Source organism: Trachypithecus francoisi, unplaced genomic scaffold (assembly GCF_009764315.1).
Source record: "Trachypithecus francoisi isolate TF-2019V2 unplaced genomic scaffold, Tfra_2.0 Lachesis_group9, whole genome shotgun sequence".
NCBI classification, from domain to species: domain Eukaryota; kingdom Metazoa; phylum Chordata; class Mammalia; order Primates; family Cercopithecidae; genus Trachypithecus; species Trachypithecus francoisi.
The window spans coordinates 30,471,643-30,483,694 of record NW_022681474.1 but is presented as its reverse complement, the minus strand read 5'-3'; the positions used below and the strand labels follow the sequence as shown (position 1 = coordinate 30,483,694).

Below are 12,052 nucleotides of genomic sequence, written 5' to 3'. Positions count from 1 at the left end.
CTGTCTTTTTTTTAAAAAATCAAGATTATGTTACATTTTGTCAAATGCCTTTATGGTACTTATCAAAGTGATCATAGAAACTTTTTTAGTTGTTAGTATCAATAATAATGTGCAGATATTTATATTGACAAAACATTAAATTATTGGGATTAAATCTTCCTTTTGATAAAAGAAGATTGTTTTTTATTATACTTTAAGTTCTGAGGTACATATGCAGAACATGCAGGTTTGTTACATGGGTATATACACGTGCCATGGTGGTTTGCTGCACCATCAACCCGTCATCTACGTTAGGTATTTCTCCTAACGCTATCCCTCCACTAGCCCCTCATCTCCTGACAGGCCCTGGTGTGTGATGTTCCCCTCTCTGTGTTCATGTGTTCTCATTGTTCAACTCTCACTTATAAGTGAGAACATGCGGTGTTTGGTTTTCTGTTCTTGTGTTAGTTTGCTGAAAATGATGTTTTCCAGCTTCATCCATGTCCCTGCAAAGGACACAAATTCATCCTTTTTAATGGCTGCATGATATTCCATGGTGTATATGTGCCACATTTTCTTTATCCAGTCTATCATTGAGGGACATTTGGGTTGGTTCCAAACCTTTGCTATTGTGAACAGTGCCTCAATAAACAGTGCCTCAATAAACATGTGCATGTGTCTTTGTAGTAGAATGATTTATAATCCTTTGGGTACATACCCAGTAATGGGATTGCTGGGTCAAATGGTATTTCTGGTTCTAGATCCTTGAGGAATTGCCACACTGTCTTCCACAATGGCTGAGCTAATTTACACTCCCACCAACAGTGTAAAAGCATTCCTACTTCTCCACATCCTCTCCAGCATCTGTTGTTTCCTGACTTTTAATCATCACCATTCTAACTTGCATGAGATGGTATCTCATTGCAGTTTTGATTTGCAATTCTCTAATGACCAGTAATGATTAGCTTTTTTTCATATGTTTGTTGGCTGCATAAATGTCTTCTATAAAAGAAGATTTTTATATCTGATTTTGTAATATATTACTTTGGTATTTTAAAAAAATCATCCTGAGACCAAAGTTGTACTGTCATCTTTTTACACTTTCTGGTTAGATTTTGCATTTGGGTTTTGAGACCTTTGAAAAAGAAATGTTACATTTTACTATGTGTTGGAATTCTGTAAATAACACAGAAAACTTTAATACAACCCTTCATTTGGTTCCAATGCCATCTCTGGGGAAAGTTTTTCAATAGTGCGTTTAATTTCTTCTGTAGTTGTTGATTTAATCCAGCTTTCAAGTTCTTCTAGAGTTACTTCATTATTTATTTTTTCCCAGGAAACTTAATATTTTATTACGATTTCAAGCATTTTGGAATGGTGTTCAATTTATTCTGTTGATTTGTATCTGAAGTTCTGTCTGGTTTCTCAGTGCTATTAATATACAATATTTTTTTCCTCTGGTTTCTTGCTGTGCATACCAGAAATGCGTAATTATCTCATCTCTCAAAAGAACTGGCTCTTTATTATCAAATATATTTTTCTTTCTTTCATTTTTTCTTTTTCTTTTTTAATTTTAAACCAAGTCTCACTCTGTTACCAAGGCTGAAGTGCAATGGCGTGATCTCAGCTCCCTGCAACCTCAGCCTCCCAGGTTCAAGCAATTCTCCTGCCTCAGCTTCCCAAGTAGCTGGGATTACAGGCACATGCCACCATGGCTGGCTAATTTTTGTATTTTTAGTAAAAATGGGGTTTCACCATTTGGGCCAGCTGGTCTCAAACTTTTGACCTCAGGTGAGCCGCCTGCCTCAGCCTCCCAAAGTATTGGGATTACATGCAATAGTAACTGCAGCCAGTCTAACTCTTTTCTTTATATCTATCTTTGATTTCATTTAGTGGAATACTTAGCTTTCACGCTTGTTTAATTACAAATGCATTTAAGAGTATGTGGCTTTCTTTTAAATTTTGTCATCTTCCATGGACATCATGTATGTCATATTGGCATTGATATTAATTTCTTGATTGTCTGTAATAAGTTTTGATAGCTTCAATACCTGACATTTAAATTTGGGAGGTTGTTTGGGTTTCATTTTTTTATATATACAGATGTTAATTTCTAGTTTGATGCATTTTTATCACAATATACAACCTGTTAACCTTTTTAATGTAAAATTTGTTAAAGGTGTTTGTTTGCTAGTTTGGCCAACTTTTGCAAATATATGAAGGAAAAGAATAGCTCTATGGAAAGAATTTTTTTCAATGTATATATGGTCCTCTACAAGTTTATAGACAAACTTAAATATTCAAAGTGACTATTCCTGAAAATAAGATAATCATTAAAGTTAATTGTAATAGCTAATAAACCAATAAGATGAAGTCTTTACTATGGAGCAGCAATTTGCTGTGCACTTTCATGTGTTATCTCTTTAATCATTGCGAAGCCCTATTAAGTAGGTACTAATATTAACTCTTTTTTTTGTTTGTTTGTTTGTTTGTTTTTGAGATGGAGTCTCACTCTGTCACCCAGTCTGGAGTGCAGTGGCCTGATCCCGGCTAACTGCAAGCTCTGCCTCCTGGGTTTACACCATTCTCCTGCCTCAGCCTCCTGAGTAGCTGGAACTACAGGCACCTGCCACCACGCCCGGGTAACTTTTTGTATTTTTAGTAGAGATGGGGTTTCACCATGTTAGCCAGGATGGTCTCGATCTCCTGACCTCATGATCCACCCGCCTAGGTCTCCCAAAGTGCTGGGATTGCAGGTGTGAGCCACCGTGCCCAACTAATGTTAACTCTTTTTAAAGGTTAGGAAAACTAAAACTCAAAAACATGTATCCAGAAACTAAACAGGACTTTTAACAGATGTGTGTGTGTGTGTGTGTGTGTGTGTGTGTGTGTGTATTTCAGGGATTTTCTGTGTTCCACACCTAATAAAGAAGACAAATATGTCTTTCTTACTGATGCACAGGATGGTCTTCTTATCTTTGTTTCTAGCACATAGCACTGTGCTTGGAACATTGGGATTCCCAGTAAATGAAATTCAATGTAAATTATTAAATGTTTGGTGGAATTTTTTTTTCCATTATAGCCTTGTCTCTTCATATAAGATAATCTGTACATTTATATGACATTCAAACTTTTCTTTCATATTCTTCATAATAGTATAAGATTGTGATTTTGTTGATTTTACTCTTTAGGAATCTCTTGTTCTGTTCAGAAGAATGCCAACACTTTTCTTGTATAACCTGTTGCCCTCAAGTCTTTGATAGTTAGGAAATGACTTGTCATTCTGTAATAATAGTGTCACCTGAGAACTGTCAAAAATTGAAAGATTATACCTAGAATGAATTGATCAGTCAATTGCCATATTAAAAAATTGATTATTCTTATTAGTCAATAATGTCTACAAAATCCAGTTCAGGAAAATAAATGCAATATAAAAGAAATGATAGATGTCTGAAAATGTAAAAGTAAGTAGCCAAAGGCCTAACTAGATTAAATGTGAATACTTCCTGCAGTGATGAAATAGGCAAAAGCAATAATGTTCATAACATTTAGGAACATTGATGGAGGGATGTTGTTCTGTACACAGACTTTGTTTCTAGGGGAAGCAAAGATAGTCATTAATAAATCAGAACCACTTCTAACCATCAAATTGCCACAGTAAAGGCAAATTAACCTGCATGAGTCATCATTCCGGGGACTCACTTTTGATAAAACAATGAAGTAGGCCGGGCGTGGTGGCTCAAGCCTGTAATCCCAGCACTTTGGGAGGCCGAGACAGGAGGATCACGAGGTCAGGAGATCGAGACCATCCTGGCTAACATGGTGAAACCCAGTCTCTACTAAAAAATACAAAAAACTAGCCGGGCGAGGTGGCGGGCGCCTGTAGTCCCAGCTTACTCGGGAGGCTGAGGCAGGAGAATGGCATAAACCCGGGAGGCAGAGCTTGCAGTGAGCTGAGATCCGGCCACTACACTCCAGCCTGGGAGACAGAGTGAGACTCCGTCTCAAAAAAAACAAAAAAAAAAAAAAAAAATGAAGTGACATCATCTCTAGAATGTAGCATTATAATTTTGGAAGTCATGGAAAATTTGGTTGATTTTTTTTAAAAGGCAATAAAATAAGAAGATTTGTTGTAATTTTTAGCTTCCAAATATTCACTTAACAGAAATTACCACCTGAGCATGCAGGATGGATGAAGCTTCATTAAAGCAAGCTGAAGGAAAAAGTTAAGCTTCCTTCTGGAGGGATAAATCAATGTTACTCATCCTTATAAGCTGGACACTTAATTCTGGGAACCTGACAGATACTTAGAACATAAAGTTGACCCCAGGAGGTCCAGTGCAGTGAGTTCTTCTGAGTCCGATAAGTTACAAGGTTTAGGGTTCAATTTCCTGCAGATTCTTCTGAGCAACAGGTAAACCTATCAGTTGTGATTGGTGGTTCCGGCATATGGAAATGCAATTTCCCAGCCATAAGTAGAAAGCTGAAACTGGATCCTTTCCTTACTCCTTATACGAAAATTAACTCAAGATGGATTAGAGACTTAAATGTTAGACCTAATACCATAAAACCCTAGAAGAAAACCTAGGTAATACCATTCAGGTCGTAGGCATGGGCAAGGACTTCATGTCTAAAACACCAAAAGCAATGGCAACAAAAACCAAAATTGACAAATGGGATCTAATTAAACTAAAGAGCTTCTGCACAGCAAAAGAAACTACCACCAGAGTGAACAGGCAACCTACAGAATGGGAGAAAATTTTTACAATCTACTCATCTGACAAAGGGCTAATATCCAGAACCTACAAAGAACTCAAACAAATTTACAAGAAAAAAACAAACAACCCCATCAAAAAGTGGGCAAAGGATATAAACAGACATTTCTCAAAAAGAAGACATGCATACAACCAACAAACACATGAGAAAATGCTCATCATCACTGGCCATCAGAGAAATGCAAATCAAAACCACAATGAGATACCATCTCACACCAGTTAGAATGGCAATAATTACAAAGTCAGGAAACAAGTGCTGGAGAGGATGTGGAGAAATAGGAACACTTTTACACTGTTGGTGGGATTGTAAACTAGTTCAACCATTATTGAAAACAGTATGGCCATTCCTCAAGGATCTAGAACTAGAAGTACCATATGACCCAGCCATCCCATTCCTGGGTATATACCCAAAGGATTATAAATCATGCTGCTATAAAGACACATGCACACGTATGTTCATTGCAGCACTATTCACAATAGCAAAGACTTGGAATCAACCCAAATGTCCATCAGTGACGGACTGGATTAAGAAAATATGGCACATATATACCATAGAATACTAAGCAGCCATAAAAAAGGATGAGTTTGTGTCCTTTGTAGGGACATGGATGCAGCTGGAAACCATCATTCTCAGCAAACTATCACAAGAACAGAAAACCAAACACCGCATGTTCTCACTCATAGGTGGGAACTGAACAATGAGATCACTTGGACTCTGGAAGGGGAACATCACACACTGGGGCCTATTATGGAGAGGGGGGAGGGGGGAGGGATTGCACTGGGAGTTATACCTGATGTAAATGACAAGTTGATGGGTGCTGACGAGTTGATGGGTGCAGCACACTAACATGGCACAAGTATACATGTGTAACAAACCTGCACGTTATGCACATGTACCCTAGAACTTAAAGTATAATAATTTAAAAAAAAAAGGAAACACAATTTCCGTTTAAGTATTGCCTTTTGAAAGGCAAGTCTGTATATTAAAGAATAAAATCACCTCAATTAAAACAGGATAATGGAATCCAAAATTTGTTTTAGTTGTCCAAAATTAAAAATGTTGCTATTCAACAATATTTGTAAAATAAAGCTATTAAAATTGTGAACTTAATGTCTATGAAATTGTTTTGGAATGTAGATGTGGAACAAAGCTAAGGAGAAAAATATTTAGCTGATGTTCTTAATATTGCCTGTCAATTATCAAAATTGCTTTATTTTAAAACATTTTATTCAGCTATCTCTATTTTACTATGTGCAAGATAGTTGCCACAGATACACAGATAGTAGACATTCCCAGTGTTCTTTATTCCTCTGTATGTGCTCACATTTCCATCTGCCAACATTTTCCTCCTGCCTGAAAGACTTCCTGTGACATTTCTTGCAATGCAAGTCTGCTGGTGATTAATTCTTTTAGCTTTCACATATCTTTAAAAAGTCTTCAATACCCCTTTATTTCTAAAAGATAGCTTTTCTGGGTATAGAATTCTAAGTCAATAGTATTTTTCTCTGAGTATTTTAAAGATATTGCTCCATTTCTTTGTGGCCCACATTGTTTCTGATGAGAGGTGTGCTGTCGTTTTAAATCCTTATTCTTTTATATATAGTATGTTTTTTTCCTTTGGAAGATTTTAATATTTTCTTCCTGATTTTAAGCAATTTGGTGGTATTGTATGTTTTCTGTGTGTTTGGCTACATTGAGTTTCTTGAACATGTGGTTTATACATTTTTCATCATATTCGGACTATTTTCTGCTGTATTTCTTTAAATAGTTTGCAGCAACTTCCCCCTTTCTTTGGAGATGCTAGTTAACATAAATATTAGGCCATTTAAAGTAGTTCCCCAGATAGGCACTAAGTCTGGTTCATAATTTCTCAGTATATTTTCTCCTTGTGTTTCATTGTAGACAGCTTATGTTACTTACTCTACAAGATAACTTTTCCTTCTGCAGTATCTATATTAATCTCATCCAGTGTACTTTTTTCTTATTTCATACTTTCCATCTCTGGAAGTTTGATTTGAGTGATTTTTATATATTCCATATCTCATGTTCAGTCTTTCCTTTAACTTTTTTGAGCATTTGAAATATAGTTATAATAACAAGTCTTAATATTTTTGTCTGTGTAATTTTAGGTTTTGGTTTTATCTGGTTTTATCATCTGTGTAATTTCAGGGTTTGGTTTCATTGTTTTTCTTCCTTCATTAGGAGAGTATTTTCTGTTTTCTTTGCATACCTAGTAATTCTGAGTCATTGTGAGTTTTATCTTGATCAACTACCAGTAACTGTGAGTTTTGTCTTGTTGGATGCTGGGTATTTTTGTGTTTCTGTAGATTAGCCTCTTCTAACCTTTTAGGAACCAGGGACCGGCTTCATGGAAGACAATGTTTCCACAGATGTGGGGTTGGGAGTGATTTCAGTGTGACTTAAGTGCATTACATTTATTGTGTACTTTATTTCTATTATTATTACATAATCACCATAATGTAGGATCAGTGGGAGCCCTGAGCTTGTTTCCGTGCAACTAGATGATCCCATGTAGTGGTGATGGGAGACAGTGACAGATCATCAGGCATTAGATTCTCATAAGGATCATGCAACCTAGATCCTCACATACTCAGTTCACAATAGGGTTCATGCTCCTATGATTATCTAATGCTGCTGCTGATCTGACAGGTGACAGAGCTCAGGCATTAATGCAAGTGATGGAGAACAACTATAAATATAGATGAAGCTTTGCTTGCTCACCACTACTAACCTACTGCTGTGCAGTCTGGTTCCTAACAGGCCATTAATGGGTACTGGTCTGTGGCCTTGGTTGAAGACCCCTGCTATAGATAGTACTATTGAGCTTCATTTTGTTATACAGTTAATTAATTGGAAACATTTTGATCTTTCAGAGGCTTGTTTTTAAGGTTTTTTTTTTCTTTTTATATTTTCTGAGACGGAGTCTCAGTCTGTTGCCAGGCTGGAGTGCAGTGGTGTGATCTCACCTCACTGCAACTTCTGCCTCCCGGGTTGAAGTGATTCTCCTGCCTCAGTGTCCCGAGTAGCTGGGACTACAGGCTCCCAGTTCCATGCCCCGGCTATTTTTTTTATATTATTTAGTAGACACGGGGTTTTACCATGTGCCCAGGCTGGTCTTGAACTCCTGAGCTCAGGCAATCCACCCACCTCAGCCTCCCAAAGTGCTAGGATTACAGGTGTGAGCCACTGTACTTGGCCCTAAGCCTTTTTTTAGGTGAAACCATAGCAGCATTAAATCTTGGGCTTATTTTTTCCACTATTGAGACAATATCCATCCTATAACTCTTCTCAGTGCCTATGAATTATGAGGTTTTCCTGCTAACTGATGAGAACAAGAACTATTCCTGCCCTATGCAAACTTCAGGGATTATTCTTTGTAATGCAGTTTCTCTAGCTTAAAACTACTGACATTCATGGGCTGAATAGTGGTTTCTGGAGGAGAGGGCATTGTCCTGTATACGATCAAATGTTTGGGAGCATCCCTGGCCTCAGTACAGTAGGTGGTGGTAACATCCTTTAAATTGTGACGATCAAAAAATGTCTCCGGATATTGCCAATGGCTCCAAGGGAGTACAGTTGCCCTCAGTTAAGAGCCACTGCTCTAATCCTTTCTGGTAGTTTTCTTATATGCATGCCATGGCTAAGGACTTTGCTCAGGACTCAAGGGAGACCTCCTACAGATCTCCCAAATTCTGTATCTGCCACCCTTTCCTCTTCTTTGTCTTCACTGAGAACTTTAGTCAGTTGACCTCTCTGGATTCTCAGCTCTGTTTTCTCAACTCGAGACCACTGAGTTTTGCCTGTGTTTCTTTTTTGCCATCACAGCCTGGAAACTCTAGGCTGTAATGCTGGGGCAGTCATAGGCTCACATTGTTTCCTGTCTCTCAGTGATGTCTGTCCTTTGTTGCTTGATGTCCAGCATCTTTGAAAACTATTGTTTCTTATTCTTTATTTTTATGTATTTTTAGTTTTAGTTTTTTTCAGGCAGATCCCTGTTAACCTCATCTTGGTCCTCATCCTTATTTTCGAAAGGTACTTTTGCTGGATGCACAATTCTGGACTGGCTATTATTTTTTTCTAAGCACTTTGAAAGTATTTGAACTATCTTCTGATGTCCACTGGTGCTGTTAATCAGCTGTCAATCAGTTTTCTTCTTTCCTTTCTGATGATCTTTTTTGCTCTGAGTACTTTTAAGATCTTCTCTTTGCCTTTGCCGTTTTGCAGTTCTGCTCTGATGTATTAAGCATAGGTTTCTTTTTATCTTTCCTTGTTCCTAAAGGATATATTGGGCTTCCTGAACCTGTAGAGTCTTTCTCTCATCAGTTCTCAAAAATTTGCAGCCATTATCTTCGCAGGTATTTTATCATCTTCATATTGTTTATTTTTTCCCCTTTAAAACTCTTGTTGTATGCAAAAAGCATGAACCACGAAGGAAAAAAACATAAATTGAGCTCATTAAAGTTAGAGTCCTTTATTGAGCAAAAATCACCAAGAAGGAGAGTGAAAGGGCAAGCTACCAAAAGGGAGCATGTATTTCTAGCACATATAACTGATAAAGACTGGGGTCCAGTGTATTATAAATAGTTCTTACAAATTAATAAGAAAAAGATGCAGTAGAAAAACATGCAAATATCTTGAGGGGGCATTTCACAAAGAGACACACATGCCCAATAAACACAAATGGGTTTCAGTCTCATTCATTTTAAGACAAATGGACATTTCAACCACAGGAAATACCACTATACGCTTGGAATGGCCAAATTTAGACTAATAATGTAAAATGTTTGGGATCATGTTAGAAAGCTAGAAGAACTCACGTTGTTAGTAGAAGTATAATTGAAAAACACTACTAATGTTGAATGTACTTACTATATACCCATGACCCAGGCATTGTACTCTTAAATATACTTAAACAACATCGTGTGTGTGTATATATATATGCATCAAAAGATATGAAACATTTATGGCAGCATTATTTATACTAGCCAAGAACTGAAAACAACCCAGATGCCCCTCAAAGGCATAATGGGTAAAGAAACTGTAAGATATTTATATGTTGGAATACTATATAACAATGAAAAATGAATTCCTTCTACCATGGATGAATTTCACTAGCTTAATATTAGGGAAAAATGAATACACACTTATAATTCTAATTATATGCTTTTCAAATAAAGGAAAAGATTGACACTTTGGGGAATATAGAGGGCATGATGACTAGGAAGGAGCGTAAGTGGGGGCCACTGGCGTTTGGTTAATGTTGTATTTCTTGTTTTGGGGGTATTTATTTGGGCATATTCATTTTTGAAATTTTATACTATACACTTACGATTTGTACTTTTTGTGTATATGTTATAGTCAATTCAAAAGTTTGATTAAAAACAGACACTATTTATTTGCCATTTTAGAGCTTCTGTTTCAGTAGACAGCAAATATTAACCATATAAACAAAAACTGCACATATGATTATAAATTATGGACATGTATGAAGGCAAAGAACAAGGTGCTCTGGGATTGAGTCACGAGGGGATCTGCTTTTATGTAATGTTTTGGCCAGACCTCTATGAGAAAGAGTTATTCAAGTTGAGTGAGGAGGAGGGCAGTGTAAGATAAGGTTGGAGAGGCATGCAGGACTTTTAGGACATCCTGGAGAGTTTGGTCATCCCAAGATCGATGGGCAACTTTAGAAGGGTTATTAAGGGGTAGTTATGTGATTTAAGTTTTAAAAATAATCACTCTGGCTACACTGTGAATTGTGGACTTGAAAATGGGCCAGAGTTTGAATGCTGCTGAACCATTTAAAGACTACTGGAGTGCTCCGGGCAAAAATGATGGCATCCATGATCTAGACCAGGGACCTGTCAGCTTTTTATGTAAAAAGTATGTGTTCTACCTGCTAAACTTTGCCATTGTAGCATGACAGCAGCCATAGACAATGGATAAATGAATGAGTATGGGCTGTGTTCCAGTAAAACTTGATTTACAAAACAGATCTTGTAGTTTACCAGTCTCTGATCTAAAGTGGAGAAAAGAAAACCTTTAGGTGTATTTTGGAAGTAGGTTTAATAGGATATGCACCAGGTGCAGTGGCTCATGCCTGTAATCTCAGCACTTTGGGAGTCCAAGGCGAGTGAATCAAGAAGTCAGGAGTTCAAGGCCAGCCTGAGCAAAATGATGAAACCCCGTCTCTACTAAAAATACAAAAAACTAGCCAGGCGTGGTGGCGGGCACCTGTAATCCCAGCTACTCGGAGGCTGAGGCAGAGAATTGCTTGAACCTGGGAGGTGGAGGTTGCAGTAAGCCGAGATTGCACCACTGCACTACAGCCTGGGCGACAGGGTGAGACTCTGTCTAAAATTTAAAAAAAAAATTAAAAATGAGCTGGGCATTGGGGCATGCATTTGTAATCCTGGCTACTCAGGAGGCTGGAGAATTAGGATCACTTGAGCCTAAGCGTTGAGGTTGTAGTGAGCTATGATCCCACCACTGAACTCTAGCCTGCATAACAGAGCAAGACCTTGTGTCTAAAAAAATGTTTTTTAAAAATAGAATATATATTGGATGTTGAGAATGTCAGTAAGAGGAGAGGATTCAAGGATGGCTTGAGTAATTTATGAATAGTGGTGTGGCTTATTAGGGGTCAAGTTCGTTGAAAGTCCAAAACCCACTCATCTAAAATAGTGAATTGTGACATGTCAAAGTTCTGGTGTTCTTTTCATCTTTGGTATAGAATTACTTTTATTTTTTTATACACATAGTAGTCACCAATTGCACAAACAGTTAAAGTGAGGAAGAGGAAAAAAAAAAGAATCTATCATATTGATCATCATTGTGTTTTCTGCTAGTAGCAGAAAAAATAGTAGGAAATAACAAAATACAGGCTATTCTCAGACTGTCATTGACAATGCATCTTTAGCCCTCATGTTCTCCCTTCCTCCAAAAGTAACATCCCCCACACTCTTACCACAAATTGCTACCTTTTTAAGGATAAACCAGAGAGTATACATATAATCTTAGAGGAGATTATTTACATATATCAGTGACACTGGGGACAGAGGTGACTGCTAAGTAGAGCTGCCATCTGCTCTCTGGACAGGCACTGTTTTCCATTCCATTTGTGGAAGAGGTACCTGTTCAAGTAATTGCATTATTACCACTACTATGTCAGAACCGTAATACTGTTTTGATTTTCCTTATAGTTAGATGTGTTTGAAATTGTATATGTTATGTGTATATATACATAATATAAGTATATGTATAAGTGTATATATTTACT

The 12,052-nt window shown here is 37.3% G+C and overlaps 1 protein-coding gene across 2 annotated transcripts in view; it reads left to right on the top strand.

The window, feature by feature from the left end:
• MPP7 (membrane palmitoylated protein 7) overlaps positions 1 to 12,052 on the top strand; it is a 303,028-nt gene that overhangs the window by 213,382 nt on the left and 77,594 nt on the right. The gene's annotated exons all lie outside the window — the stretch shown is intronic.